The sequence below is a fragment of the Nilaparvata lugens genome, chromosome 11, assembly GCF_014356525.2.
Source record: "Nilaparvata lugens isolate BPH chromosome 11, ASM1435652v1, whole genome shotgun sequence".
NCBI lineage: Eukaryota > Metazoa > Arthropoda > Insecta > Hemiptera > Delphacidae > Nilaparvata > Nilaparvata lugens.
Window position 1 is genome coordinate 6,611,975 of NC_052514.1, and position 27,221 is coordinate 6,639,195.

General features: G+C 33.4%; 1 protein-coding gene across 4 annotated transcripts in view; it reads left to right on the top strand.

Annotated features, from left to right (window-relative positions):
* Positions 1 to 27,221, top strand: part of LOC111058995 (neprilysin-11) — a 92,045-nt gene that overhangs the window by 4,669 nt on the left and 60,155 nt on the right. The window contains exon 1 of one of the 4 annotated variants that reach the window (XM_039437494.1): positions 26,216 to 26,234. The exons of the other annotated variants lie outside the window; for them this stretch is intronic. The gene's annotated coding sequence lies outside the window, so the exon portion shown is untranslated. Of the gene's footprint in view, positions 1 to 26,215; positions 26,235 to 27,221 lie in introns of those variants that run through there. 4 annotated transcript variants of the gene reach the window in all.

Sequence of the window (27,221 nt, forward strand, 5' to 3'; positions counted from 1 at the left end):
ATTTGAATCGATCTGATTAGAATCCAAATCAATATAATTGCCCAAACAACGTTTGAATCCAGATTCCTATTATCATTCACTCTCAACTCCACATATTTATTCATTTTATTTTATTTTATTTATTTATAATTTTCACAAAGTAGCACTGATTGGGAGAGAAAAACTAAGGATAATCCTTGTACTATTTCTCTCCCAAATTTATATTCTGCTCCATATTGTACTCTAATAGTTCTCATTGAGAACTGTATATATCTGAACAGTAACTTTTTGAAAGCTTATCAAAGAACAAAAATTTTCCATTGCTTTTCAAGCTCCAAACTCACTAATACATGAGTCGGTTTTCAACAATTTCCAACAATCTTGGAAGTGTCATCAATATTATTCTACAAACATCAACTCACCCAGTGATAACACAGCAATGACAGTGTCATTTATTCAAATGTGTCATTCATTTATCGGATTGTCAGCTGTTGAATGATTCACGTTTTCACTTGCCAAGGCAACATTTCACGACACTGTCCAGCACTTTCAAGGACTCTGATGACAATTATTTGAAAGAAGACAATTAAAAGCTACCAAATTGTTAAAAGACAAAGATATCGATGATAGCACAACCTTGTCAATGCAAACGTTTGTCCTGATAATATATGGGTGATTTATTTCGAATTTATTGGAAGATTCACTTAAAACTGTCAGGATTTGTTGAATGGCAAACATTATTGATCCTATTCTTATGAAATTCGGACAGACTAAAATGAATATCATTCTACATACGAAAATCATGACATCATGATCTATTTGATTGTATAAAACTGGCTTACAAATAACTATTTATTAATTTATTCATTTATAATAACGGTACCCGGTTTGTACAAAATTAATTTGAATTTCAGTCATGATTGAATTCCGTCATGATCCAGTCATGATTGAATTTCGTCAAGATTCAGTCATGATTGGATTCCGTCATGAGTCAGTCATGATAGAATTGATTGATTGATTAACAAGGTTTTTTTATGAAAAAAGGCTTCTCAAATCAATTCTCTGATTGGCTCTCGTGGTATTCAATCGGGATTGGAAATTAACAGACTCTTGTACAACCGGATGATAGACTATGAAACTGACTCATTAATATTGCTATCACCCTGAAATTCTTCTGAAAGTTTTCGACATAGAGTATTTTCACAATATCATGATCTTTCAACAAACACAAAAACTCAGGAAAAAACGTTACTAGTAACAAAAATATGAATAGGACACTTCAACAGACAAAATTTGAGTCAACATTCAATAATCGTCATGATCATATGACTCATTCATTATCAATTTTTGATCGATTCATGAGTCTCATTTCTGGGAAAATTTCAGGAGCTCCGTAATATTCTTGAGAAAAATGGCGGATTATCACTAAAAAACCATGTTTTTCACGGTATTCTCGAAAACGGCTCTAACGATTTTCTTCAAATTTATACCATGAATAGCTATTTATAAGCCCTATCGACTAACATGAGTCTCATTTCTGGGAAAATTTCAGGAGCTCCGTAATATTCTTGAGAAAAATGGCGGATAATTACTAAAAAACCATGTTTTCACGATTTTCTCAAAAATGACTTGACTGTTTTTTTCGAATTCATACCCTTTATAGTTATTCATCAGCTCTATTAACTGGCATGAGTCTCCTTCCTGGGAAACAAATGGGGGGTCCACCCCATCCTTGAGAGATTGACTTTGTAACCTCCTTCTCGTGCATGAGGTAGAGCAGTTCATAAAAAGAACACATAGTAGAGATATTTCATCTGTAGAACAGCTGTTTTGACGACTTTTGAAAAAATCATCGAATTTCACAATTTACACAAAGGGAAAAGTACTCTGAAAACAATAATTGTATATACACATAATTATACAGTAGTCTGATCGTAGTTTCAAGTATGTTGCCGCCAATCGTCATTATGTTATTCTCCTGAATTATTCTCGTTCAAGAATGGGGCTTACAGTTCAATGAGCATGGAAAGTTGTGTGAGTGTACCACACCAGATTTTTCAATATTAGAGTGATCAGAGAAACATGTGGTTCAATCTTCAAAAATATTATAATCAATTATCCCTTTCATGCCTTTCAATGATCACTTTGATCTTTGCTTGTCCAATCAGTAGCTAGCATTTTATCATTATCTTTGTTGTAATATTGTATTATTCAAATTAAACATTAAGTAGAGATGGAATTGAATTGATAAACTCTTCAAATTGAAACGACTGTATCAATCAACTAATATTTGACGCATTGTTTAAGTGAAACTGATAATAAATCGATTAAATGGTCGTAAATAATCGGATAAAATTTGTCATATTATGTGTTCATGTGACAAATATGTATCCTCATAAATGGCACTAACGTTTCTCACTCAAACAATGCTGACAATATAGAGTGAATCTCACTACAGAAAATTCGTTTCAAGCTATGAGCATTCCTCATAAATAACATCAATACTTTCCACTCAAACAATACTGACAGTTTGCAATGAATCTCACTTTCATAGTTGACTTTTGGAGCTTGAAGGTTGTCGCAACCGTCAGATGTTGTGAGAATCTCATGAAAAAATGTCAAATAATGAAAATTTGACTTTGATGCAATAAAAATATCGTTAGCACTGATGAGATGTTACCTTTGTTGACGAAATTCTCCCATCATCTTCACACCAACCACATCAAAGTAATGTAGCAACATTAACATGGTTACAAATGGAACATTACTATGGAAAAACATGACTGTATAAGTGAGTTCCATCATTAGTATCTACTCTAATATTGGATAGGATACCACAAATTCTGGTAACAAGTGTGCTCGTCTACAATAAGATAATCTCAGTGATTTGTTACAAGGTTGGACATAGAATTTGTAATTTCCTGTTGTTGACTTCTATTCTACATCTTCATTACAGTTCAAAAGTAACTATTTATTGCAAAATGTACTTGGAAGTATATTGCCGTTGTTTCCAAATACAAAAATGCATCACGAAACAAAATTTTAATGAATTATATACCACGACTGAAACCGGAACATCTCTCTTGAAAAGGTGTCAGATTGAACGGAATCGCGTTCATATTGAACCAAATTAGAACGTATTAACGTTTGTTAGCATTTTTATATTGAATCAAACATTTAATTTAGTTTTTTCTGTGCAAACGGCTCAAGAGCCAATAGTAAGGTCGAGGGAATACGAGATTTTTTAAGACGTATCGGCAGGGTAGAAAGATCTCCGATTGGCTGGTTCTCGAGCAGCTTTTTCAGGTCTAAGATTACATTAGACTTATACTGTATTATACTATTAATATATTAGAATTGTAGCTTTTGTTGTTTCGAGAGGGCTACTATGGGATGCGAAGTATCTCTTCCTGGTGCCCTCATATTGCAATTTAAATAAATAAATCTCTTAAATCTAAAGTGCTTAAAAGTACGGTAGCCTATCAACTTTTAATAATAACAATATAGCTTTATTTACATTCAAAAAGAAAAAAAGCCTCTCTTATGAGGTATATATGTGGTTGGCAACAAATACAATTATTTCACATTTAAATAATAAAATTTTCCACTTTTCAATTCAGAGTCTGTCAACTTATCTCTTCCTGGTGCCCTCATATTGAAATGTAAATAAATACATCTCTTAAATCTAAAGTTGTGAAATAGTCTATCAACTTATAATAATAATAATATAGCTTTATTTACATTCATAAAAGAGCAAAAGCCTCTCTTATGGGGTATATATTTAGTTGGCAACAAATACAATTTCACATTTATTTAAATTATAAAATTTTCCACTCTTCAATTCAGAGTCTGTCAACTCTCGACATTTCAACGATCTATTCTACAATGCATCGTGAAGAAACTATAATTTACTCGTATAAAATAGTAAAACCATGATATTCACAATGATAGCATTTATTCTAAATATACTTACCATTGTTTGAATAAAAAGATTCCATTTTAAATTATTAGTTCAAGATTTAGAAACAGTTAAGTTTCTACTCCTACTGGCGAACAAGAGTGGTTCACATATGCCAGTAGTTCTTCACCTCCAGCCGTATTTTTCAGATATTTGATATAGATACTTATAATAATAATTATTGTTTTTTTTCTGATTGTCACATCTTTGTACTGTTTCCTGTGTTTTGGTGAAATAAATTGAATTTGTCGTTATCATTATGGATGATATTTACATCATCTCATTCTTCATTTCGATGTATATTTGTATTTTGTCAATATAGATAAATCATCACCAATTACTGTAATTGTACTGGATTAAAGTCAAGGTCAAAGTTTACGAAGTATTCTATGATTCAATGTACATGATAAGGCTAGGCACACATCAGTTAGTCAAGACAAGACAAGACATGATCAGACACAATACTTCACATAGTTGCTTATGACGCAACACACACTGATTAGTCATTGCAATTAGATATGTCTTCATAAGCAACTATGTGAAGTATTGTGTCTGAACGTGTCTGATCATGTCTTGTCTTGTCTTGACTAACTGGTGTGTGCCAAGCCTTATAATGTACATTGAATCATAGAATACTTCGTAAAAACTTTGAGTAGACTTTAATCCAGTACAATAGTTACAGTAATTGGTGATGATTTATCTATAGACAAAATACAAATATACATCAAAATGAAGAATGAAATGATGTAGATATTATCCATAATGATAACGACAGATATTATGGTTTAAGCCGTCGGTCCCGGCTGCCTAAAAAGCAGTCGTTAGGTCATGTCAAAGGCCCTGAAATTGATCAGTTGCGACCTGAAAACTCTGACACCAGACCTGAGCCAGCCAGGTCACTCGATATTATTATTATTATTATGGTTTAAACTATTTTATACTAGTAAAATATAGTTTCTTTACGATGTATTGGAGAATAGATCGTTGAAATGTCGAGAGTTTAAGTTGACAGACTCTGAATTGAAAAGTGGAAATTTTATAATTTTAATGAAATCTAATAAAATGCGATATAGTCTCTTATTCGAAGTCACTGTAAATGATAGAAGTAATTAAAGTACGAATTCACTTTCCACTGTGGAATAATATGATTTTCCTTTTCACAGGCCCAATGCTCGAACATAACTTCAGGTTTCCAAAGTATTCTATGTTTCTATGTTGTAGGGTATTGATTGATTGATTGAGTAATTTATTTATGTAGATCACAATATATACTGGCTTATACACTTATATACAATAGCTTACAATACAGCAAAATTATAGATGCATTTACATAATATAGACTAAGAAAATAATTATTGAACTGTATATGATATGAAAAAGCAATTTGTAATATAATAACTATAGATAATAACCAAATTGTTATGCATCTACATAAATTGGCGGAGCTTTGGACATATCAATGTCCATTCTTCGGAAAGAATATTAAAAATATCCTCCCCACTAACTCTCTACCAAAACGTGGTATGTGATAATGATAACAGTATTCTCTTTTCTGTCCACACCTACTCATTTCCTCACTGCATAATATCCCAAAACATACTTCAAGCTCATGTATTACTTGTATTTCCATGTCCCTATGTAGACAATATGTACTGATAACAGTATTTTCTTTTCTCTCTACACCTACTTAAATCCCAACAGCACAAAAACCCAATTTGCTTACATAACGTTCATTCGGAGAGAAGATACATTTGCGGTGATAAGGTTTCATCACAAAACTCGTAATGACTGCAACTTCTAGGGTCGAATGCATGTACATTCTATAGTGAGGTCCACGTTATAACGGCAGTGGAGAAAGATAGAAGAAAAACGTTCCCGATCCTCTGTCTTGTCAATGCCTTCTATAGATGGTAGCTGATATAGGTAGATTGATGTAATATTAACTGTTTATTCTCGTTTAAAATAATCAAGTATATTTTGGCAGTGGAGAAAGATAGAAGAAAAACGTTCCCGATCCTCTGTCTTGTCAATGCCTTCTATAGATGGTAGCTGATATAGGTTCATTGATGTAATATTAACTGTTTATTCTCGTTTAAAATAATCAATTATATTTTACTAAGCAATGAATTATATTTTTCTATAATTTTTTCAATGAATTTTCATAACTAAGATGAAATATTTTGTCAATTAATTGTTGAATTTTTATTGAATTGAATTTTATTGCCAAAATCACATACAAATACTTGTACAATACAATCTTATTGATAGAATATACAATACAATATCAATTCCACATTGTTAAAAGACGATCTGGCAACAGAGCTAAGCGAGAAAGAGATAGCTCTATCCGCTTTGTTGGATGATAGACAAGGATAGCATTACCATTGGTAATCAAACACTGCCATTATAACGTGGACCTCAGTATAGACATAGATAAACAATAGCATAAGTAGAAATCCCATGGTATAGGGCGTTTATGTCGCAACTTTTACTGTTATCTCAAGCCGATATCCCACGTAGTTCTTTCCCGTGAAGCTTTATGACGCTTGGTAGTATCTCATATTGTGCCGTTCATACACTCTTACCCGGTCAAAACAGTAAAAATCAACAATAATCGACAGTAATCGGCTTGGGATAACAGTAAAAGTTGCGACATAAACGCCCTATACCATGGGATATCTACTTACGCTATTGTTTCTCTATGGTATAGACTCGTAATGACTGAAACTTCTCGGGTCGAAAGCATATACATTCATTACACTGTAGTCAGATTCTAAATATTTACTGTCAGTATTGATTGAATAAGAAACTTTGATGCTATTTCCATAAGGAATGCTGACAGAATAAAGTGAATTTTCTGTATTGAGATTCACTCAAAACTGTCAGTATTGAGTAAATGGAAATCATTGATGTTACATCATAGAGAATACTGACAGGTGAAAGTGAATTTCCTGTATTGAGATTCACTTACAACTGTCAGCATTGGGTGAATGGAAACCATTGATGTTATATTATAGGGAATACTGACAGGATAAAGTGAATTTTCAGTAGTGAGATTCACTTAAAACTGTGTCAGCATTGAATGAATAGGAAGGTTTGTTGTTATATTATAAGGTATGCTGACAGATAAAAGTGAATTTGACCAAAGAGACTGGTCGTTATAATGTAGTACGTCTGTTATCTGTTGAGGAACAAAAGTGAGGCATTGTTCTTTCAGTAGAAGCGCATTGTAGCCGAATCAGCAAATGCGAAATAACATATCACGTTCATGACTTTTGAAGAATGCAATTACTATTATAGTGTTGTATAACAGACGCAGCATTTGTTTGTTGGCTTTTTAGGAAGTGGAAGAACTTTTTGTGTAGTTGAGAAGTTGATATTGTGGTAATTATTCATATTGAATGAAAAAGACTAAGAAATTGTCAAAAAACCACTGATTTCAGTTCTTACCTTTACCAAAAATCAGTTGTTCTTTGACAATTTCTTAGTCTTTTTCATTCAAGTGGAAGAACATGTGGGAGTAGAGAAAGAGGAGTGACAAGGATGGGTGAGAATAAGATGACGAGGAAAATGAGAAGGAGAAGAGAGGAAAGGAGAAAAGATGAAGAAGAAGAGGGAGAAAATATAGACAGGTGGTGGTTAAGCCAAGAAAAAAAACAGATGTTAAAGGAGGATAGGCAAGCAAAGGAGAAAAATTTGCAGAATATGGAGAAGATAATATGATATCTTGATAATATACTATGAAGATATCACATATTAGATAACAAGATGTTGAAGAACGAGTGGAACATCCGTTTTAGGCGAGTTCCAATCGTCAAAACCACCCATAAGCAATTTGCAAACTGATGAACGATATTCAGCAAAAATTACTTCTCCTTTGTGAATTGTGAGAAAGAAGAAGGAGAGGGAGTGAGAAGAAGGAGAAGAACAAGAAGAAGATGACGAAGAACAAGAAGGAGGAGGAGGAGGAGGAGGAGGAGGAGGAGGAGGAGGAGGAGGAGGAGGAGGAGGAGGAGGAGGATGAGGAGGAGAAAGAGGAATGTGTATTTTGTCTAGACTTCCAATAATAGTCATGCTCATGTATTTTATATTAGATATAAAACGATATACATAACACTACACCTCTACATTACGCTTTAGTATGAAAATACCACTTAGAACTTAGTAGTACTGTCTAGGTTACATTATGAAGTAGAGTCTAGTTACATAGTGCATAACAAAGTAATTTAGATTATTGTTTCGAGATAGCCTACACAAGTTACAGCGGGAGGTCATAGTGAAAGTATTCAAGCTCTTAAGTTACATCTCTCAGAACAGAGGAATAATACTGTACAAGTTAGGCTACAATCCATAATAATATTCAAGTCCATCCATAATAATTTCAAATAACTACTTGAAGCTAAACTCTCTACATGTTTTCAAATTGTTACCCAATATTATAAACTATCAACTATTCCAAATTTCTCGCTTTTAGATTTGGATATAATACAAATGTGATTTATTGAGTACTTGATAACAGTATAAGATTAAATTTCATGCATACTTTTTCCACAATAAGAAATTGAAAAATTAATCATTGTGGAATCTCTTCTCTTATTTCTATTCTTTATCTTCTCTCTATCTCTTTTTTTATTCAATTCGTGAGAGAATGTTTGGGTTGAAAGGAGATTGCTTATGTTGAAGTAACATTTTAAACCATCTTAGTGAGGTCCACGTTATAATGACAGTATTATTTGATCAACATTGGTGTTGCTTTCCTTGTCTATCATTCGTCAAAACAGATAGCACTATCCTTTTCTAGCTCCGCAAAGTTGACAGATCGTTTCCTAACAATGTAGAAGAATAATTAATTTACAAAATATTTGATCTCAAATATGAAAATGTATTTTTCTCGAACTGAAAAATTTCATTTTCTCAACGAATAAAATATAATTGATCATTTTTTTAAACAAGGATAAACAGTTCAAATTACAAAATATATCCTGCTATCAGCTGAACATCCTTTTTTGAAGGTAGTGGAATAGTATATTTCGCACCTAGAGCAGAAAATGATATTTTATCGGCTCGAAATCGGTTTTCAAGTCCGAGGCCGTAGGCCGAGGACTAGAAAAGATTGAGAGCCGAAAAAACATTTTTGCCTGTGGTGCGAACGCTATTTTTCGCCACACACAAAAATAAACAATATAATATATATATATGAGAATAGTTGTTTACTAAGCACTTCCGAAAGCAGAAGTGGAAGGTGATAGCTCTAGCAAATCTGAGGTAATCTGAATATCAGGGAATTGTCCAAGTATTTTTATTTTTTATTCTGATTTGTCTAAATAACCTAAAAGATGATGTTCAATTATGTGGGAGGTTGAGTTTATACTTTTTTATTCTTTCAAATGACAATAAGATTATTATATATTTATTATATTATTATATTATTATGATTATTATATTATTATAAATGTTTCAATTATTGAATGATGAACACAAATAATGGAAAGTTTTTTGATCACCTTTCTTAGTTCCATGTTAGCGGCTGGAAAGGGTACTTTTTCCGGCCTAGACCGGAAAGAAACCTGTTCTGACGTCAGACGAGAGTCGTCTGCAATGTCTTTCAGATCTACGTAGGGACTGGAAAACAGCTGCTTTCTGTGCAGTGTGGCGAAAAAGCATATGCAACGCTATTCTCCCATCTTTCACCTGTGTCATTATAATACAGGCATTATCAGATGCATTTGCAGTAAAAAGAAAGAATAGCCTTTGAAGTATAACACGAGCATTGGGATAGGCCCAAATCTATCCTATTTTACAAAATATAGTAAATGGAATTACCAATCATATTCTATCTTCCTATCTTTCATATTCAATCACAGGCGGTATAAAACGGTATACAATCTCATAAATCACAGAATGTGTGATTCAATTTCCCCGATATTTTACATGATTACCAATATATCTCTTCCAATAGAAAGAGATTCCTATTTTATAAAATATACTAAATGGAATTACCAATCATATTCTATCTTCCTATCTTTCATATTCAATCATAGGCGGTATAAAACGGTATACAATCTCATAACTCACAGAATGTGTGATCCAATTTTCCCAATATTTTACATGATTACCAATGTTTGAAAAAAAATCAATAACAAGAAATTTAGTGGATTCTCCTAAATATCCTAATTTTCTATCTCCTTCAACAGTTCAAATTTTCCTGGTAATTTGCATTTGATCGATAACCAACACTTGTTACCGAATGTACTGGATGTCAACTCAACAACGGACACAAAAGCCGTCAATTGTGTCACAGATCACAAAGGAATCGGCAAAACCTTTCAGCCACGTTTGAATAGAACTGAATTGAACACATTTTCTGTTGTTGGTGTGATGAGCTGTCCAATTTATTGCACCTAATTTCCTGTTTTCAAAGTCTCTCGACTGGGAGATTTTTGACAGTTCAACGTCAAAACTATCAATACATCGGTGAAAAATAGTGGAAAACTCATTAAAAATACAGTGAGTTTCATCTCTTTAAATGCATCTGCTTTGAACATTCTTCATGTATTTTACTTTCCTTGCCCTATTACCATAGCTAAGGAAAGTATTGCTTTCCGATAAAAATTAAGGTACCCCAATTTCTAAATTTCTATACGTTTCAAGGTCCCCCGAGTCCAAAAAAGTGGGTATTGGTCTGTATGTGTGTGTATGTGTGTGTGTGTGTGTGTGTGTGTGTGTGTGGTGTGTGTGTGTGTGGTGTGTGTGTGTGTGTGTGTGTGTGTGTGTTGTGTGTGTGTGTGTGTGTGTGTTGTGTGGTGTGTGTGTGTTGTGTGTGTGTGTGTGTTGTGTGGTGTGTGTGTTGTGTGTGGTGTGTGTGTGTGTGTGTGTGTGTGAGTGTGTGTGTGTGTGTGTACACGATATCTCATCTCCCAGTTAACGGAATGACTTGAAAAAAATTAAGGTACCATAATTTCTAAATTTCTATACGTTTCAAGGTCTCCTGAGTCAAAAAAGTGGTTTTTGCGTATTAGTCTGTATGTGTGTATACGTGTGTGTATGTGCGTCTGTGTACACGATATCTCATCTCCCAATCAACGGAATCACTTGAAATTTGGAACTTTAGGTCCTTCCCCTATAAGGATCCGACACGAACAATTTCGATCAAACGCAATTCAAGATGGCGGCTAAAATGACAAAAATGTTGTCAAAAACAGAGTTTTTCACGATTTTCTCGAAAACGGCTTCAACGATTTTGATCAAATTTATACCTCAAATAGTCATTGATAAGCTCTATCAACTGTCTTCTTCTTCTTCGATGGCGCTACAGCCCAAATCGAGCCCTGGCCTCCTCAATTCTGCGCCTCCATTCGTCACGATCTCTTGCCTTCCTTCTCCAGTTCCTGATGCGAAGGAGTTCTGCTGCATCCTTGGAAATACCATCCGCCCATCTCAGTCTTGGCTTCCCCACCGGTCTCTTGCCTCCTGGCTGTTCCATATATATTTTCCTGGGGGCGCGAGTGTCAGGCATCCGCTCCACATGCCCTGCCAATCTTAAACGTTTCAGTCTGACATATATGGACAGGGGTGGCTCCTTATAGAGTGCAGCTAATTCGTTGTTATTTCTTATTCGCCAGACACCCTCATCACACACAGGTCCATATATTCTACGCAGCATTTTCCTTTCCCAGCGGTCTAAATTGCCTGCTGCCTTTGATGTTAATGTCCAAACTTCGCTTCCATACGTGACCACTGTACGTATTATGGACTTATATAATCTAGCCTTTATATTTCTATGGACGCTTCTAGACTTGAATTCTATCAACTGTCACAAGTCCCATATCTGTAAAAATTTCAGGAGCTCCGCCTCATCTATGCAAAGTTAGTTTGATTTTAGATTCCTAATTATCAGCTTCAGATTCAATTTAAACAAAAACTTTCAAGTGGAAAAGATTGAGCATAAAAATCTCTACAATTAATGTTTTGTAACATTTTCACCTAAAATTAAAAATAAGCTCGAAATTCGAGAAAATGTGATTATTCAATTGCAAACTGTTGACAACTGTTCAATTTTTATTAAATCATTCACTATGAAGAGATAGCACACATCGTGTGTCTCCAGTGTTATTGTCCTGTCACCAGCTGGCTAAGATCTAATAGTAGACTCTAATGCGCGTGAACACTAGCATCAGGTGATCAATTTTCATACCGGCAAGGAAAGTAGTGTGAGTGCGCCACACCAGATTTTTAGGAATGTTCCCATGGTTCAATCAGTTTCAGGAGAGTCCTAACTTAACAAAAAGCTTCATGCAGTGACATTTATAATTATAGTAATAATACTGAGGGTGATTTCCACATGAGCTCTTAGGCTTGTGCGTGGGTAATGAGTGAGAGATGAGGACTACTTTTTAGTAGTCGGGACCGACGACTTATCGTCTCCTCCGGAAGACGTGGTGGCCGTATCTATGTGATTGTGGTGTTGTAGAAAACATTTTTCCCCGGTCGAAATTCGAACTCGGGTTCTCTTGATTATCATTTAATAAGTGGACTAATAATGTATGAGTTATATTAGATTGTATAAAGAGCTTGATACAATGATGTTGTAATAACCATCAAGATCTATGTGGAAAGAAGAAGATCGTAAAATCACAAAATAAGATTTGAAAATCACTCAATCACTGATGCAATAATTGAGGTATGTGAAATTTTAAATTTTCACTCTGATATCATCAGTATTTAACGCCTCATTAGTTAGAGAGTAATTAACTCTAATGACGATTGCACAGCGATATTGAAATAATTACTGACGAATTTGATGAGAAATATCTGTCTTGATCACATATTACAGTCATCTGCTCTAGTCATTAGAAGAAGGAAAAATAAAATTGTCACCCCTATTGTAACAGAATAGGCCTGTGTGGCATAGAATTGGAACAATTGAATCAGATTTTTAACCAACTTAACTTGAATCATATATGATTTGATTGTATGGTATGAGATGTTGTGGTATTTCTCCATAATTGAAAGAATAAGACTTTGATATTGTCAATACCACTTTTACTTTCATTCCTAAAAGTGGTATTGACAATATCGAAGTCTTATTCTTCCAATGAATCATAATGATGGAAAGTACTAATCTGAATATGACATGGAATTGGTACAAAATTAGATTCTCTACTGATTCACCTGGATTATAAATTATATTGCAACTACTGCCATTGTCTTCTGAAGGTCAGGAAGTTGAGGGAAAAATAATGAATATCTCGAGAAGATTGTAGCCTATTCGCTCGTAACTAAAATTTATGATCTTGATATAAATTTGAATATAAATCGACTATTGTTACGTGCAATATTATATCTTCTTTCTCACACTCTTGTGTATTGACAATATTTAAATAGATTGAGCATTTTTATGGAAAGTGAGATAAATAACCTATTCTATAAACTTGGTTGATTAATTTATGATTTCAACGTTCATCAATTGATACTATAATGACGCAAAAATCATGGTGATTCATAAAAATCATAATGATTGATAAAACATAGTTGAGTCCCATTGCTTTTTGAAATTAATTTTTTTTTGAAAATCCATTGCCTTGCTGAAATTATTCAATTAGAGAAATTATTCAACAGAAGCGCTTCAAATTTTCAACAATAATTTTGCAGGGAATTTATGTTTCCTACACGATTAAAAGTGAATAAAAAAGAGGGGAAAAAAAGAATTTGAAGAAGAAGAAGATGAGATGTAGATTCCACACCACCCAGTATCTACCACTATCTACCGGTAGAATTTGGAAACTTTTTTTGACCAATCAGGAGAGAGTAGGCCGAGTTAAATGTGGCATGGATTTGAAAAGAAGTGAAAAAAGAAGTAGAAGAAGAAGGAGAGAAATAATAACAAGAAGAAAGGAAGTAGAAGAATGCTTGAAAACTTGATCACCAGATCATCATTATTTCAAGAATATGATTCACACAACAAATACAAATTTTTATTTGTTGAAGCTAACATTCTGGTTCCAAAATGGCTTTCTCCGAATATCACAAAATGGCGGTCGAATGTCAATGCTCAACCAATGGCAGAGTAGCTCAACAATATTCTAGAAGCTTCTGAGAGGAATCAGGCTATTAGACTACAACTGTCAGCCAATCACAGACCAGCAATATTGTAGTCAAAACTCGGCCAACAGTAGAGCAACTGAAGATAGTTCTATAACAATTTGAGAGGTATCAGTCCACGTGGATTCGTTTCAAGCTGTCACAATTGTTTGAATGGAATTCGTTGATATTGTTCATCAGGAATACTGACAGAATGAGGTGTGTAACCGTCAGCTGATGGACAACCATCAGCAAATTCAAAATTTTGATTCAACAAAAATAATATAAATTCGAATCTTCTGCAGAAGTGAGATTTATTACATTATCAATCTAGTAGCCTAAATATATTCAAAATATTTTGGAATGAAATCTTATTAATAGATTGATTCCTACAGTAATGATGATGATGATCATCATCATCGTCATTCAAGGATTAGGCTCTGTTGGCCTGTTCCGGCATCCATTTCTTCATCGGTCGTCCGACGCCTCTTCCCCCATCGGGTTTGTAGTACCAAGCTTGAATTGGAAGTCTTTTCTTCAATATTTGCAATAAAGATTCTACATTCAGTTCGATTCTTATTACTTCGTTTCTTATGTAATCCAACCTAGTGTAACCTTTGACTGCTCGAAGGAACCTCATTTCGGCTGTTTGAATACGGGACTCAGTTTTTTCATTGACACCCAGGCTTCGCTTCCATAAGCTATTATTGGTACAGCCATTAAGAACTTCATCTGAAGTAATGAAATAGAAAAAATAGAAAATCATCAGTAATAATTTTTTCCTACAGATACCCTGAAAAGTGACCATTTCTGCACTGATTGCAGGCCACAAAGAATCACTTTTCCGCACTAGTGCGGAAAGTGAGTACTTTGCGTACTCCAGATTTGCAGCATGACAAAGCAAAATAGTTAGTTGATTATTATGGAGCACCAGTGCAGCAAAATCAAAATTAAGTTGGTAACTGTGACTGTGGGTCTAGCACGTTATAAGAGTCTTGAGGTGGTGGACAACAGTGGATGACCCCCGCCCCGCCATTCAAACACACAACATACTACATTCTATTTAAAATAAATTAAGGTTTTTATCAATAACAGAATCACAAACACAAACATTTGATGGATTTCAGGCAATTTCACCCATAATTACCCACTTTTCATATTCAATGGTAACTGTAGGAAAAATTTAATGTGAAATACGTGTGCAAAGTTCCTCTGCTGCACTCAAGAAGCCATTCCGCCCTCGCCTTCTTTCGGTGCAGCAAACTGTCACTTTGCGCACTAGTTGCACAAATAGCTATTACAGTAATTATTAAACATTGGTGTTGAAACAAGTTAGTAATGTTACAATAAATTTGTGATATTTATGAAAACATTCCAGTGTTTTCATTATTGTGATAATATATCATCGATGATCCATTGAGGAATAATGAGAACCATTGTAAATTATAGAATTGAAGACAAAATCAACATAAGGCCTTGAAATCATCGATATAATTTCCCATTGATTATCACGTCTATCATCTCGAAAACTCGATCGATAATAATAATTGAATCTCAATCTAAAAACCGGAATAAACTAGTTACCGATTTTTTCCGCCAATATTATCAAAAATTGTCAGGCTTGAAGCTTTGATCTACAAGGCTTCCAATCCCAAATCTAGTGTAGAAAAACTATGAAATATCACAAAAATTGCAAATGATAGAGCAAGTTTGCAATAGTATCATCTTGAATTTAATTGGAACTTCCTGCTCAGAGATCCACCTTGTTCTGAACATTACAAAAAAGGATGTATTTTTCTTCCTGTCGTAAAAAAACTGATTGCAATTATTTGCATTGCTGTGATTGAAGCCAGGCTGTTGAACTCAGTTTTATTACAGAAAATTATCTTTTTACTGTAATTGCAAATGATTTGTGTAAAGAGTTTTAATATAATAGGAGTTGGAGAAGATGGAAGGGAGATTCGAGCTCCTGTGAGGAGGAGGTACTTATTTGCTTTAAAAAATTCCAATACACAATCACACAAACTCTAATCCCACGAATATACTTATAATACAATGATAACATAAATTTTCCCCCATAATACAAAAAAGATAACAATACAATCCTTTTCCACAAGCAGAATAGTATCTTAAGTCACAAGGACGGGAAGGGCCGTTTTGTTGGCGAGAATGATGTTTCTAGTCGAGGCGTTAGCCGAAACTAGAATTTCATTCGAGCACTGCAAAAGACATTCACATCCAAGTAATTTACACTATTTTATGTCATAATAATCTAGAAAATAATAATTGAGAAACAGAAAACATTACCTGCTTGTGCTGACATTACTACATGCATTCTATAAACATAACCTAGTTTACAAGTTTCAAATCAGGAATTTCTTGATTTTAGTTGACAAAACTTCCACCTGGAGCGCTAAAAGGCGGTTTTCGTACCAGTTTTGCTGTTCCACACTTGGAACTGAGAGACATACTCGACTGTAAAGAAAACATATGATTTGATTACAGTATAGTATGCTGTAATGAGAATCATATGTCTATTTGTTCTACAATCATCTGTTTACCGGCTCGATTTCATGGATGTAAAACAGCTGAAATTGAATGACTATGAATTTTTTTTTTATTTTTTGTCATAGTAATTCAATCTCAGCTGTTTTCCATCCATGAAATCAAGCCGGTAAACAGCTGTTTTCAGCACAAATAAATATATGATTCCCATTACAGCATACTTTACTTTAATGGAACCATATGTTTTCTTTACAGTCGAGTATGTTTCCTAGTTCCAAAATAGGAATAGCAAAACTACTACAAGAAAAACCACTCTCAGCGCTCCAGGTGGAAGTTTTGTCAACTTCCACAAAATTCCTGATTCAGAATTTGTAAACTAGGTTATGTTTATAGAATGCATGTAGTAACTTCAGCACAAGCCGGTAATGTTTTCTATTACTCAATTATTCTTCTTTAGATTATTATGACAGAGAATTGTGTAGGCTACTTGTAAGTGAATGTCTTTTGCAGTGCTTGAATGAAATTCTAGTCTTGGCTAACGCCTCGACTAGAAACATCATTCTCGCCTGCAAAAGGCCCCTTCCCATCCTTGTGACGTAAGATACTATGATGATATGATATGAACGATATTAATAAAATAGAAATCTCAATAAAATTATTTATAGATTGCAAAAATACAGTCCCGTTACTTTCGAAGTTGATAATATAAAGCTCTGGCATAACAAAATTCGATAAATTCTAAAAATTTATTTAAAGCTTCAAACTGCCATAGTAGACAAGGCTTCAAATTATTTTCTCCAAAGGTAATAATTAATTTACAGCTTGAAACAATCGTACTCTTTAGCATTTCCAACCTCTATCAAGTGACCACAATGCTCAATGACAACTGGATGAAAAGCACCAGTGACCCTCATACATTAATTGAACGAAATTATGGCCATAAACAAATTTACTGCAAAGTGAAATAAAATCGCGGCACAGAAAAACGTTTCACTTTCAGGATCAGCGGAGCGAGAAAGGATGGATGATGTCTTCTCTCTTCTTCTCCTTTCCTTCCTCACCGCATTTTCCTTTCATTATCCTTCATCTCACTCCTTCACACTGTGTTTCTTATTTCCTGGAAGAGCGCAAAAAGATAATATCTTCTCTCTCTTTTTTTCTCCTCTCATTCCTCACCGCATTTTCCTTTCATTATCATCCTTCTCACTCATTCACACTGTGTTTCTTATCTCCTGGAAGAGCGCAAAAAGATAATATCTTCTCTCTCTTTTTTCTCCTCTCATTCCTCACCGCATTTTCCTTTCATTATCATCCTTCTCACTTCTTCATACTGTGTTTCTTCTCCTCTAGAAGAGCTCATAAAGATGATGTCTTCCCTCTCTTTCTCTCCGTTTCTTGGTCAGTGCATTTTCCTTTCATTATCCTTTATCTCACTTCCTCACACTGTGTTTCTTCTGCTCTGGAAGAGCGCAAAAGCATGATGTTGTCCCTCTCTTTCTCTCCGTTTCTTCGTCACTGCATTTTCCTTTCAGTATCCTTCATCTCACTTCTTCACACTGTGTTTCTTCTCTGGAAGAGCACAAAAGGATGATGTCTTCCCTCTCTTTCTCTCAGTTTCTTCGTCACCGCATTCTCCTTTCATTATCCTTTATCTCACTTCTTCACTCTGTGTTTCTTCTCCTCTGGAAGAGCGCAAAAGGATGATGTTGTCCCTCTTTTTCTCTCCGTTTCTTCGTCACCGTATTTTCCTTTCAATATCCTTCCTCTCACTTCCTCACAGTGTATTTCTTATCGCTATCTTTCACTTTCATCGTTGTCAAGGTCAAAGCTTTTGTCCCTCGATGTTTGAAAAAGAGTCTTTTCTGAGACATAATGGTTCAGTCATCATAATAATATCACAAACTAGTTCACGGCTTTTCGCTAGGTTTTATGATGCACCAAATTATTGTAATTTTCTCCCAATGTCCATCTTCTTCTACTTCCTTTTTTGTTCTCCTATTTCCACTCCATCCCATTTTTTCTCTTTATCTTTACTAGTAGTTCTGTGAACAGTAAACCTCGCGCTCAGTGAGTTACATTGACATGTTGTTATGTTTTCTCAAAAATTAATAAATAATTTATCAATTAAAAATGTCTAGAAAAAATCCTAAATAAACATAGAGCTTTCTGTCCTATATCGTACCATGACGTGTCGTCCCGGAATGTAATTGTGAGCGCTGTTATCAGGTCTGGCTGCAACTGTCTACAACGTTGATGGGAAGATACATTTTCAAGTTGTTCGATGTTTTTGAACGGGTAGTATTATAGTCAACTGTTTACTAACGTTAATGGAAAGATACATTTTCAAGATGTTCGATGTTTTTGAACGGGTAGTATTATAGTCAACTGTCTACTAACGTTAATGGAAAGATACATTTTCAAGATGTTAGATGTTTTTGAACGGGTAGTATTATAGTCAACTGTCTACTAACGTTAATGGAAAGATACATTTTCAAGATGTTCGATGTTTTTGAACGGGTAGTATTATAGTCCACTAGACAGCTGATTTATGATGAACGATGTTTTTGAACGGGTAGTATTATAGTCCACTAGACAGCTGATTTATGATGAATAATTATTCTATAGTCTGATTTTTACGGTAATATTGGCGTATGAAGGAGGCTCCTTTTTCCTTTTATATTATCCTTGAAATGCAAAATTTCCAAAAACCTTGTATATACGTCGACGCGCAATTTAAAAAGGAACATACCTGTTAAATTTCATGAGAATCCATTACCGCGTTTCGCCGTAAATGCGCAACATAAGAACATATAAACATTTGCCATTTTAATAATAGAATTCTTCCCACAATAGCTCATTCAAACATTAAGAGAAATGCCAAACTGTCGACTTGAATCTTAGACCTCACTTCGCTCGTTCAATTATCCCTTAATATACTCCTTCTTTCTCTTAACTTTTCCATTATTCAACTCGAATAATTCAAATCGAAACTGAAATATTGTCTAGAGATATCTGATATTTCTAGACACCAGACGATATTTATGAAAACGTCAATAATTAGAAAACTATCAGTCAAAATCTGATTCTGAGGATGTGGTTAGTAAGAGGGAGAAGTGATTATTCAAATTATTTTGTCTCTTTTTGTTTGACATTTTTCAACTTTGTATGAGCACTCAAAGTTGAAATAGTATATTCGTCGAGTTCAAATACAAATTAATTCACTACTTTTTTAACGCTCATAAAGAGTTCAAAAACGTCAAGCAGAGGAACAGCTAATAAATCTTATTGTTGATCTCTCTCTCTCTCTTCCAACCATTTCCTTAAAATTCGATTTCAACCGATAATTTCCAGCTATTGACGTTTTTCAAAGATATCGAAAAATCGATATATTTCGAAAACTAAGGTCGGATAAGAAAATTTTACTGAACATTTTTTGTTGCAAATTTCATTTTAGACTGTCTTCGGCTGTTACACCTGTGAAGGTCTTCAATTACTAGTAGTTCTATGAACAGTAGACCTCACGCAGTATTCTCATCCACAAGTACCAGATGTCAATTGTTTTAAATGTTAACAAACTCAGTTCACGTTTGAATTTGTATTTCATATGATATAATTCATCCAGTTCCGTGATGATCTTTCTATCCGATGAAAATTAGTTTTTTTTAGAATCAAAAATATTATAATTTCTCCAGCATTATTTAGTTCATTTGTTTATTTTTATTCACCTAATAAATTAGTTTTCTCGAATGTGAGAATATGGATACTGATGGGCACGCATAATAATACCATGACTGCAAAACAAAAAAATATGGAAACCAAAGACCTTAAAGCTGCGATTAGACCAAATTTATTAAGAAATGTTAATAACTCAATCCTTTTAGATTATATTAGATTGAACATAACTTATCATAAACATGATGAACATATGTGTTTGTCAACTTCCGTTCAATCTAATAGAATCTATAAGGATTAAGTTATAACCATTTTGTTGATAACTTTGGTGTAAACCCAGCTTAAAGATGCATACCTCTTTAATTTCTTTAATTGAAACTACAGACCTCATACAAATACAGTAATAGACTGGCCTCTCCACACATCTGTATAATCACTTGTAAGCTGATTTATGATGAATAATTCTGTTAGTCTGATTTTTACTCTAATATTGGCGTATGAAGGAGGCTCCTTTTTCCTTTTATATTATCCTTGACATGCAAAATTTCCAAAAACCTTGTATATAGGTCGACGCGCAATCTAAAAAGGAACATACCTGTCAAATTTCATGAAAATCTATTACGGCGCGTTTCGCCGTAAATGCGCAACATATAAATATTATAAACATTTAAACATTTAGAGGAATGTCAAACCGTCGACTTGAATCTTAGACCTCACTTCGATCGGTCAATTTCAAATTCTCTCTTTATCAGTTCTGCTAAGTGATCAGTGAAAATGTGAAAGGCAAACCTATTAACCTTGTCCACAATATTCAATTCACCATCGTTAAAACAAGGAAGGAACTTCTTTTATCTGATTATCCGCTTGCAGAATCACTCACCATTGGAGGAGACTGAAACTGATTAGATATTATCATTATCTAGTCTTTATCTCAATATATTATCTTATTATGTACAGACTTTGAGACTCTTATAGATAACAAAATAATAACTGTTATGCAACTACTGTACGGTACCTACATTAACTGATTTGAGGAGTATAATAATGAAGAAGTAGATGGAGAAGAAGAAGAAGAAGAGAAGAAGAAGAAGAAGAAGAAGAAGTAGTAGTATAAGAAGAAGAAAAAGAAGAAGAAGAAGAAGTAGTAGTAGTAGAAGAAGAAGAAGAAGAAGAAGAAGAAGAAGAAGAAGAAGAAGAAGAAGTAGTGGAAGAAGAAGAAACTGGAGATGAAGAACTTATTGATAACAATTGTATGATAGCGTAATGTGAAGAAGATACATGCCTGTTATTAAACATCAACAGTATTAGAGGCCTAATACCTAATTATTATTTTTTGATTCCATCTTGTCATTGTTTTCTATGTGTTCTGCTATTATGTATGTCATCCATTGTTCATTGTCAATAGTTGTAGCTGGTTATGTAAGCATGTCAACGTATTTGCAGGAATCAAAATAATATTGCATGTTCTGAATATTATCATAGAGGAAAGATAGTGTAATGCTATATAACTGCATGTTCTTAGGATCATAGAGAAAAATAGCATATTGCTACATGAACACCCATTTACTGAATCTTTCTTGTCTTCGTAATACCGAAGGTAAATCCAAATATATTTATAAAAAAAATGTTAATGACTAGTTAAAGGAGATTGGGAGCACAAATATAGAAGTGATAATTCATTCATTGTATAAATAAAGCAAATGTCGTGTAATGATAGTCCAAATTTAACTCTAAATGTTTGCATCTTTTATACTTAAAATCCTTTAAACTTCAAATTTTCTCTGATATTAATACCTGGTTTAACCAAGAATGTGATAGATGCAAGTATGGGGACGTCCGACGTTAGCCAATCATCGCCAAGACCCTCTTCCACACACAGGCTTTGCCTTTGTGGAGAGTTTTCATGAAGTTCTTTAAAATGTGTGTTTTTTTGGGTTTAAAATTTCATAAAATAACTTGATTAATTCAATATGAAGTGATAATTGAGTGTTATATTTAAATATAGTTTGGTGTTTTAATTTCTATAAATTCAAAATGTTTAGCTTGTATATATTTTTGGACGAAAATTGAACTTGAACGTTTTACAGTAGAAACATAACCTATTTTTTGTACATTTTATTTATTTATCAAAATTTGGGAATGGAATAGATTTGGGCCAAGCCTGTTGTTCCTTCCTAATCATATTTATATGATTTGTGATTCTGTCCACGAATGAATAAATAAATAAATTAAAATATAATGTTGTATTTTCTGGGGCAATGATATAATAGCAACTGGATTTAGCTATAATGATTAATCTTTTAGTTCAACTGTAAGTTTTATTTATGATTGTTTGGTTGCAGAAGATGTAACGTTGTTGTATAATATGAATATTTGTATCCTGAAATCATGATAATAAAAACCAATTTGATTTGATTTGATTTCTTGAAGATTCGAAAGAAATATTGAATTGACTTCAAAATTCTCCAACAACCTCTGTTCTTTCGATCTTTTCAGAAAACTTTCATATACTTTTATGAATACTAGAAGCAAAATTATGACAAAATTGATGACAGAGTCTATTCAGGTCAGAGGAACTTGGATTATAGAGTATGTGTCACTCAAACCTTCTCTAGCCTATTATATAACTTTGATGACTCGCTTTTTAACAAAGAGGTGACAAGATACTTTCAGTTGGAACATGGAACTTTCTTCACGTTCTTTCTCACTTCCACTGTAAACTTTGTCAAATCTTTTCCTCGTGCTGAAAAAGTTTTTTGTTCTGTAGCTCTTCCAGGTGCAAAGTTGAACAGTTCTGTTCAGATTCCTTCGAAAAATCTATTAAGATTTTCGAGTTTTATAGAATTTTATATATTTCTCACTATTCCCATTCATAGGGATATGATAAGAGATTTTATATTGGTGAGTGGCATTTTCTTATTCATAAGCGATTCGAATCAAAACTTCATTGTAGCATGTTGTGATTGATTGATTGATTGAGTACTTTATTTATGTAGATTACACTATATACTGGCTTATACACTTATATACAATAGCTTACAATACAGCAAAATTATAGATGAATTTACATAATATATAGACTAAGAAAATAATTATTGAACTGTATATGATATGAAAAAGCAATTTGTAATATAATAACTATAGATAATATTATATTGTTATGCATCTACATAAATTGGCGGAGCTTTGGACATATCAATGTCCATTCTTCGGAAAGAATATTAAAAATATCCTCCCCACTAACTCTCTACCAAATTGATAGAGATAGAATAGTGATAGATAGTGATAGAATAATATTCAAAAGGGTACTGGGATTTATATTTTTTTATATATATTTAAAATAAGCTCTAAAATAGAAAGACAATTTATTGTCGCTTATAACACATTCTCACACATAATCTGAACCTCTGATGGTGTTCCGTTTAGCTTAATTGGATTGAAGCTTAATTGTGCTTAATTAGAATATAGCTTGATTGAATATTATTCAATAACTCTTTACTATAGGCCTGCCTCTTTACTAAAGGCTATAATATATATTCCAGCTATCGATTCTAGATGCCTTAGGTTGATATTCCCTCGAGTATTCGATAAAAGTTCACTTTAAAAAGGAGAAGTTGATTTGCTTACAAATTGTCCCACAGAATACGTACAGTTCAAACATCAGCCATTTTAACTTAACATTCCTCCTTCCAGAAGTCGATAAATACAGACAAAATTGTAAATTATAGCTTCTAACACTTCTGACACATTCTCTTATGAAAAAAGCTAGAAGTGGCAGACGAAGATTCAAGTTTCTGTTCCTCGGTAATTTTTTATATGAGAAGCTACCATTATTTTTTACAATAAGTATATACAAAATATATTCAAGAATTATTTAATATATATATATATAATATATATATATATATATATAATATATATATATATTATATATATATATAAAATATTCAAGACTTGCAATAAATTGCAATCTCAAGAATTTATTCATATTTCAATTCTTGAATCTGTATATTATTTATGTTACTCTTATCAATCTTTTTCTGTTTATGAAATTTCGTCAATGAACAATGTAGTAGGTAATATTTAATTTCATAATATAATACAAACTATCTTATACTTACCTTCTTCTTGTTAACAAAGTCGGACATTCTATTACCTATAAAATATCATGAATAGACTATTGGCTACCCACTGTAACAGGAACCCACCCCCTACACTCAGACGAATAGTCTTGTAGGGGCATTCCAGTAAAACATGCTCTGTATTACAATGTAATCTGTAAGGAATGAAGAATATTTTAATTTAATTTGAAAAAAAAAGATTACAGAAGAATCCATACATCAATCATCTGAAATTTAAAAATCCTTGCATTCTCTTCCAACATTTAAACATATTAAACGTAAATTTCCGAGTGACAATTTTGTGATTTTCAAAGTGATCTCAACATTACACCACAAACAAGCAAGATAAAAAATAACCATTCCTCATTTTATTAATTCTATTTCAACCTTGCACCAACACGGAATCTAATAATATTATTTTCGATCAATTCGAAGAAACCCAATATATTTTCACTCAAATTAATTTGAAATCAAATCTATTTCAAAGCACCCCTACCTCACGCTTATAATGTTACAACCCTAACAATAGACTGCACTCCCAATTCATTATTCCAGCTGTTCTGAATAATTGATTTTCCTGATATTTCAAGGACTCCGCTCATTAACATAATAATACGCTGCTCTCCCAGTCTGACAGAAAATTCTCTGGTGAGTTTCACATCAAACCGTCACCATTGGATGAATAGGAAGCGTTGATTTTATTAATGAGGAATGCTGTCAGAGTATAACCTGTAGTGACCAAACTGTTCAACTGTCAGCAACTCTTGTGAAATGCGTTCAAAGTTCCAAGCTCAACAAACACTGACAGATTGGAGTGGATCTAACTTTGATGGAGTGAATATTTTTCGCGTGAAGTTGCACTGTTTATAACACGGAGTAAGTTCGGTAGTGGGTCAGTTATCGGTGACCCACCTACCGGGCACGTCATGGAACGGAGTGATCGATACGGTAACCGGAACAGTTACCGGGCAACTAGTATTTTGTCGTGGAGCTAATGAAAGTAGTAAACTAAACAGAAACTCTTAGCAGAAAGTTCTGTCGAAGGCATAGTTTATTCTTACAATAACACAATTCAATTCAGTTTTCTTTAATTAATTCAAATATAGTTTAGTTGAATTTTGTGACCGGTATTCGCTGTGAATCAATAATTAATTCCAAGTTTGATAGTGGAACTGCTGTGGAGTTTTAATAAATTGTAACAGTTCTCAGGATTCTGTTTATAGTTTTCTATTCTTACAATAAAACACAATCCACTCCAGTTTTCTTTGATTCAAATATAGTTTAGTGGAATTTTGTGACCGGTATTTGTTGTGAATCAATATTTTATTTTCAAGTTTGATAGTAGGATCGCTGTGGAAATTTAATGAATTTTAACAGTTCTCGGGTAACTGGTACATATGGGATGATTTAGTTGATCTCTTAAACAGTTAGGCTCAACTCACACTTACGCGACTCAGGTCGAGAAGAGGCTCGACTCTAGTCGAGAAGAGACTCGACTCTAGTCGAGAAGAGATTCGACTCTAATCGAGAAGAGACTCGACTCTAGTCGAGAAGAGACTCGACTCTAGTCGAGAGCATGTGTTTTCAAATGGTGACAGTCGCGGAGACTAGAGTCGACTGGTCTGAGTGTCACCATTTGAAAACACATGCTCTCGACTAGAGTCGAGTCTCTTCTCGACCTGAGTCGCGTATGTGTGAAGTGAACCTTAAGGTGCAGTAAATTTGATTCAAATTTCTGTGATTCACTAACAAGCCTGAAGCCTGGAGAGTAATAATAAAATAGTGTTTTTTGATAGGATATAATGTGTTTCCACTGTGGTATGTTTTCGACATCATATTATATTATATCCGTGGATGATGAAAACTCGGCATACTGGAAGAAGTTGAATTTTTAAAAACATGGATTGGAAATAGAACAGGTACGGTACGAAAATTTATTGTGAGTTATTGAGATTTGAATTACGTTCCCCCATAAACAGAGGAAATTTTTCATTGAAGTAACAGCAGAGAATGATGATTGTTGAATCAGAGTAATCTTGGAGAACTTTCATTACTTTTCATGCACTCAATAATCTACAAGTCAATACAGATAAATAAGGAAAAGTTGTAACTGTTAGATAGAGATAGTGTAAAGCTATATTGCAAATTTGGATGAGTTTCAAAAGAAAAATGAGTTGAAAAAACGGCAAACCATAAAAGGCAATCAACGAATCAACAAGTTGATAAGATACCGTTACTATCTAGGTGTGATAAACTAAAGTTTTTCCGCTACAAATGCGCAATCTTTTTTATGCTGCATTCCATTATAATCTATTTATATTCAGTAACAGATACTACAATATCAATTTATACTTTCCTTGTCTTGGCGAAAGAATGTTTTTTTTCAACTCTGTATAATTTATAAGAACCAGAGCAGAAAATAGCTGGTGCATGATCTTTTATTTAAGAATCTCCATGATACAGTTGAAAAACAATAGTCTCACAATTGTATTATTGAGGAAAATAAGTACAGGTAATAGAAATGTCAACAACTATTTCTCTGCATTATAACGAACTTGGATCTATCTATCAGATAGCTTATCTTATTGTCAGTAAATACAATAATATAATCAACCTGATAATACGCACGCTAAGTACATAAAACTCCAGGAAAAAATAGGCCTATCATGTTGTATTTCCTCACTGTTTTCATCAATAAATTAAATTATAAGCAAAAATAGGCATATCATGAAGTAGCTGATTTCCTCACTGTATTAATTAAGAATAAGATCACAACTTGTAGAGGAATTACAAATTTATTAGCTAAACTAACAACTTATTGTTATAGGATTATAGTGGTTCATTGTTTTTACTTTTAGACGTATTGTTGAAGGCATGGAAAGGTAATAATAATTAGTATTTTGAAG